Source organism: Melospiza georgiana, chromosome 1 (genome assembly GCF_028018845.1).
Source record: "Melospiza georgiana isolate bMelGeo1 chromosome 1, bMelGeo1.pri, whole genome shotgun sequence".
NCBI lineage: Eukaryota > Metazoa > Chordata > Aves > Passeriformes > Passerellidae > Melospiza > Melospiza georgiana.
Window position 1 is genome coordinate 37,668,868 of NC_080430.1, and position 6,000 is coordinate 37,674,867.

Consider the following 6,000-nt stretch of genomic DNA (forward strand, 5'->3'; position numbering starts at 1 on the left):
CTGAACAGAGTTGCTCAAATGACAGTTTTCTATGCAGATGCTGTAGAGAAAATGAAATTGCAGACATGGAGCCCACTCAACATGCAGTCACATTCCTACACATCTCTTCTACCACTTTTGTGTTGGAGACTAGATGTAGACTGTTGCAGAAGATTATCAGAGTTCCTGTTATATACATTTAAATAAAGCTACTTATTTCTGGCTTCCCTCGTTTAATTCCTACAGGTACTGTTGCACCTGCATCAGATACCCTGGCTGCTGCCCCAGTCAGCAAGGAAACCAACACACACACATATGGATACTACTGATCAGCTTAGGCCAGCTAAGAAGTGATAGCTAACACTAGGCCTCTCTTTTTTTATGTGTTTTTTAAGAGGTGTAGAAACACAGAAGTTCTAGAAATAGGAGGAAAATACTGCTATGCATAAAATAGGATCTCAATGTGCGCACCATATTTTATCTGATTGCCTGTAGACTGAAAAACCACATATTACCCAGCTGCAAACCCATTTTAATTCTGTTATTTTTATATAATTTGTCAGACTATGCATTATTTGATAGCAAAGAGGTTTAGGTCTTAGTGAATGGTTTTCTGTAGTCAACTGGAGTACTTACAAGGGAGCAAGGAATGAGGGAGTCTGCAGCTGCCATAATTCTTTTGCTAAAAATGTTTTCATGCGTCTGCCTTAGTACTGGCTTATTGTAGCTTCTCTCTTGCTTCGTGAAAACTCACTTGGGCTTTTTTTTAATCCTAAAATCTTACACCAAAGTACAATTTAAAATCAGATTTACCAGATATTTCAACTAAGTATCTATTTTCTTCAGTTCAGCCTTCAGCACAGATTTTACTAAGATTTTACACAGATTTTACACTTTCTTCTTTTAATTTGTATTGTATTCTAACCAGCTTATTGCTCTCTACTTCCTTATTAAGCTTCTGTTTGCTGGACAGTCAGTTACCGTTTTGGGATAACTCTGATTTTTAACTCTGGAGTGGATGACTTCTTATAGGCCAGTGGAATTTGGTGTTGCTAGCTTTTGTTAGAGACAATAACACTAACACTAATTCTTCAGGATTCCAAAGATTGCATTTCTCTCTAATTGATGCTGAAGTCCATAAGTCATAAAGGTCTGCAATTTCAAAGGAATAAAGTCCTAGGAAAAAAATCCCAAGATTTTTATTTGCCCCTGATTTTTAGCATGAAGAATACGTGTAATTCCCCCCCTGCCCACCATTAGGTGCAGTGTCAGATTAACAAGAAATCAAAGCAAAAATCTAGTTTTTAGAAGCATCTCAATGTGTTCTTCAAAAGGAGTCAGTTCAGATCCAGAGGTGATTTTCCTTGCTATTTTATTCACACCCCCTGCACTTTCTCAAAATAACACCAGGATCTAGGACACTAGCACCTTCTATTGGTCTGCAAGGTTGTCTGTTCCCTCCTGTGACAAGATGCAGAGTGGAATACCGCTCTGATGTGAAATCCCTCAGGCTTTCATCTTACAATGAGCTCCCCCAAAAGATATAAACAATTCTGGGCTAAAAAAAGCTAACCTTTATTTAAATAAATAGTTGCATGTCTACTTTTTTTAATATAAAGAACTCTTAAGGCAACTTGAGGTGACACACACAGAAAAAAGATTTATGGATTGTTCTCTTCTTGTCCACTATCACTGCAGACAGACCTTAAGTTTGAGCTGCTGGGTGCCCAAATTTCTGTGTAGTCCTGTTTGCAATCTCTTTCCAGTCTTTCTAGAGCCAGACTGCTCATTCTTGTTAATCTCCTGTCTATTTCTTCTTGTGGTGCCCTCTGGTTTTCTCTTCCTTGGGCATGCTGAGTTATCTCCTGTTACGTGGAGCAGGCTTCCTCCTCAACCAGTCTTTTCAAAGGAACACACAAATTAAATAAACACTGCATTATTTTATAGCTATGGACTATGGCAGAGAGAATGATAAGCCAAAGATATTAATATATATTAAATTAATTTATAATAGTTTGTATGCCCCATGTGTGTGTACATCCATGGACGTTGGTTTATGATTCTTACCAATAGCTGTCAGCCCCTTGCATTGGTTTTTTTGTTAAGAATTAATCAAAGTAAAACTGAGTTTGCTCAGCCTTTCCGTAGTCTTCCTCACCAAAAATAACTACTGCATGTAACAGTGATGATAAAGGAAATCCTGCTGTTTATGGTAAAATTTACAATTGATTAACAGTGATATTTAAACTGTATCAACTGCATCATGGTAGTTTCAAATTTCAGCAGAGCTACTTTCTCATGCCCCTGTGAGCCTACAAAATTTAAGCCCAGGGTCTTTGGATGGGTTCAGAAAGTCAATGCAGGCAGCATCCAAAGCAATTCCAGTTTCACTGTCAGGCTTTTCATAGTCTCTCCCTGGCCACCTGAAGTGCTTTAAAAACTTCCCTTTCAGAATGTGCTGTTGTTCAAAATTAGTTTTGCAGAAATAATTTTATAATAATCTTCTTTACACCTGTGATTTTCATCCACTTTGTTTTTAGCTGTCCAGAGCTTGTTCTCTTAGACCTTACATTAAGGACTGTGTGTAGCAAGTTCATTCATACACATTCTTGATACTCCAGCAGGCTTTCTCTCATTATCTCTCTGCACCTGGAAGGTGTAGAATGAATTTCAGGAAACTAATTTACTGTCCTGCCTCCCTCCTACCCTCCTACAATTATTCTCACAGGTGTTGTTGATGGCGTTACTAATAGTAATCCAATGGGTACTTTTGTAAGACAAAATTTTATCATCATCCAGTGGGACAAGTAAGTTCCTTGCATTGCTTCAGTGTTTTCCCTTACCATCTACACTTCAAGATAGTCTATTTAAAATGTATGATATAGTGAAGTTCAAAGCTATCCAGAAAAATCCCACGTCACCAAATTAGGTTAATATTTAGTACCCTTTTGTGTTTTCTTAGGTCCAGGTGTCGACTAGCAATCACAGCAATCGTCACTTGGTGGAGCCAGATTACTCTGCAAGTGAATGCGCTTCACAAATAGTTTGCAGAAAAGCTATCAAAGACAGAATTTATAAATTTTGGAGGAAGATAATAAAAAAATTGTGGGGTTTCAATACATCCTTTTAGGATTAGAAGCTTTTTGGCTTTGCTTTTAATTACTCCAGCACAGAAGAAGTATCAGACTTGCTGGCCAAAACAAAGGCTATCTCCTTTTGCTGGAATAAAATGAAAATACAATATATTGGTATATTTGATAATGTACATGCAAATCTGCAAGGATGAAGCCATAGCTGTCAATCTTGGTACATTTTTTTAAAATTAAACATGTTAATGTTTATATATGTTTTTACATTATTTTTCCCATTAATATTTTAAATTTATTCCATACATCTCCCTTCTAAATGTTCTTCATAAAATCTGGAAAGACACCTAATTTATTTCTTGTGTAGGGAACAGATTATACTTGGAGGAAAAAAGGAGGGGATACTACCCTGTAAACACCTTCTCTATACTCTGCTGAGTAGGAAGAACTCAGTAACTTTTGCTCACAACTTGTTTCTTTTCTATCCATATGCATGGGACACTATTTAAAGAAGTGTCAACAGCAGAAGCACCTACTCATTAATATTCTACACTGTACTGTGCACACTGTAACAAAGAACTTAGGGAATTTATCTCTCTCTCTGCCATTGTGATAGTCAGCAATCAGAGGTTACTACTGGCAGTGTGTGTATTTTTATGGGGTTTGATGTGTTTTGGTTTTTTTTCCTATTATTCTCATTTTTTAGTGTTTTTAGTGTGCATTGAATTCCTCTGAGATGGATAAGGATAGGTCTTTTTAAGCAGTTGTTCTGACTACCATGTGAATAAAATCTTACACTTCTAATACATTCTTTAGACTTTTCAGATCTCATTTACTGGGAATAGACTCTGTCATTTGAGCTCAAGCTTCACATTTTATTGTTTATTATATTGAGCACATGTCTCTTTCCTGTTTGGTGACCCCCTGTGCCAAAAAAGAGCCAGTTCTTCCAATCAGCCATCTGTTGGCAGATATATCTGGCAACCAGGGTTATAGAACAGGAGAGAAGCTACAGCACTGGGGAGAGAAGCTTAAGATTGGCCTGCTAGAGGGGTTTATGCTCTGAAATCCAAGTTAAAAGACAAAATTCTCAGTGACATAATGTCATCACAGTCCCACACATTGCATGCCTTCGCTCCCAGCTCCCGTGTGTGTTTTTAGAAGTACATCTGCTTCCCTGACCTGTCAAGTCAAATGACAGTTGAGATTTTCAAGCCTTTGAGATGCTGGCAAACCTGGCACAGAGTGTTCTTATGACTTCTCCTATCCTAGTATGAAAAAAAAAGAAACTTCTCGAAAATCTCATGTTGCAGCTTCCTAGACTGACATGCAAAATCATACTAGGGACATTATTCAGCACCACTTTGATTTTCTGAATAATTAGATTTCCTCAATTATTTTTGCACAGAACATGTTCTTTCTCAGTGAATAAAAATATGAATCACGAAAACAAAGCACATTTCCAGAACATCTTAATTTATAACTGTGGGCAGCAACAAGATATATGTTAAGGACAATTAAAAATTACTATTTCTCCCTTGCAAGAGAGGAGGAAAAAAAGGTATATTAAACCTTCATGTAAAGAACAGATCACATTTTATGGAAAGACAGCAATGACATTACTGGTGAAAAAAAGGAAAGGTCAAACAGAAGAAAAACTTGAAATACAGAAGTGACTTTCCCACCTACAGAAGGGAAGGATGTGCTCTGTTAATGTTGGAAGATGGATGTGGCGTGTTGGTTTTGCACATCCAGAATATCTGGAAAGGGCCCTTGTGGTGGCCTCTTTCTGGGTCACTGTCCAGAACTTCTATCCAGGCAAAATAAGGGCAAGTGTTAAATTTTGCAGTGCTTTTCCAGATGATGAAGTCTGTGGAGGTTTGGGCGGAGTTTTTTTTTTTTGTTTGTTTGTTTGTTTGTTTGTTTGCTTCTAACTGGATAGCTCTATTTCTCTTTTATACTTTTGGTTACACTTTGGCAATTTGCATTTGGTTTCTCTGCCTTTTCTTAGGATAAGCAGTACTTATTACAAGTTGCCCAGGATTTTTGACATTCTTGAGCAGGGAAGGAAATTTTTAAAATTTCTTTTTCTGATTTTCTACTTTCCTTCTGTGATACCATTTGAACAGCTGTATCTAGCTCTGCCAACAAGGGAGAGAGGTTCTCAGCTGAAGGGTTTTAAAAGTTCATTAATTTAATTTATTCTGCCTCTCCAAAGGAGATTTGCATTGTCATTGGAATAGCAGCTCTTACTGTTTTTTTCCCTCTTCCTTCCTCCCCAGCTGAATTGGAGATTTACAAACAAAATCCCTGATTTCATGCATTTTCTAACTGGCATGTCTAGTTTCATTCCTTTTATATAAACTACTTGATTTTATGTGCTCTTATTTTCATTCAGTTTATTGCTCTTTTCTTTTTTTCTATTCTCCCTGTGGTTTTGTATCATCAGGAAATTTCACTTCTTCCTGAGCACATCTTCATCCAGGTTAAAAGGGAGAGACAGTCAATCAGTCAGTAAATCCCTACTCCCTGAAAACACAGTGAGCACCAGCTGTAGCTCAATTAAACTCAACACTTGAATAGTTCACAAGAGAACCCACACTTGTATACACACATTAATCAAATAAATCCATTTTAACCTGTAGTCATATTCCAAACTTCCAGTTAATAGCTTGGACAGTAAAGTGTGGGCTGGAGATACGTGATGCAAGTAGCCGATAATTAAACCTTCTCAGCATAATGTTTAAACTTATGATGCCCTGACATACAAAGTAAACAAGGTATGCTAAAGGAACCTTAAATATACAGAGTTTACATACCTAAATGTTGATGAACACTTCCCCTAAGTACTACAAGCAACTCAGCTGTTCAGAACCGCTTGACATCTTTCTAGTTTGAAAACAGAGAAAAATATTTTGTTTTACTTTTTTTTCCC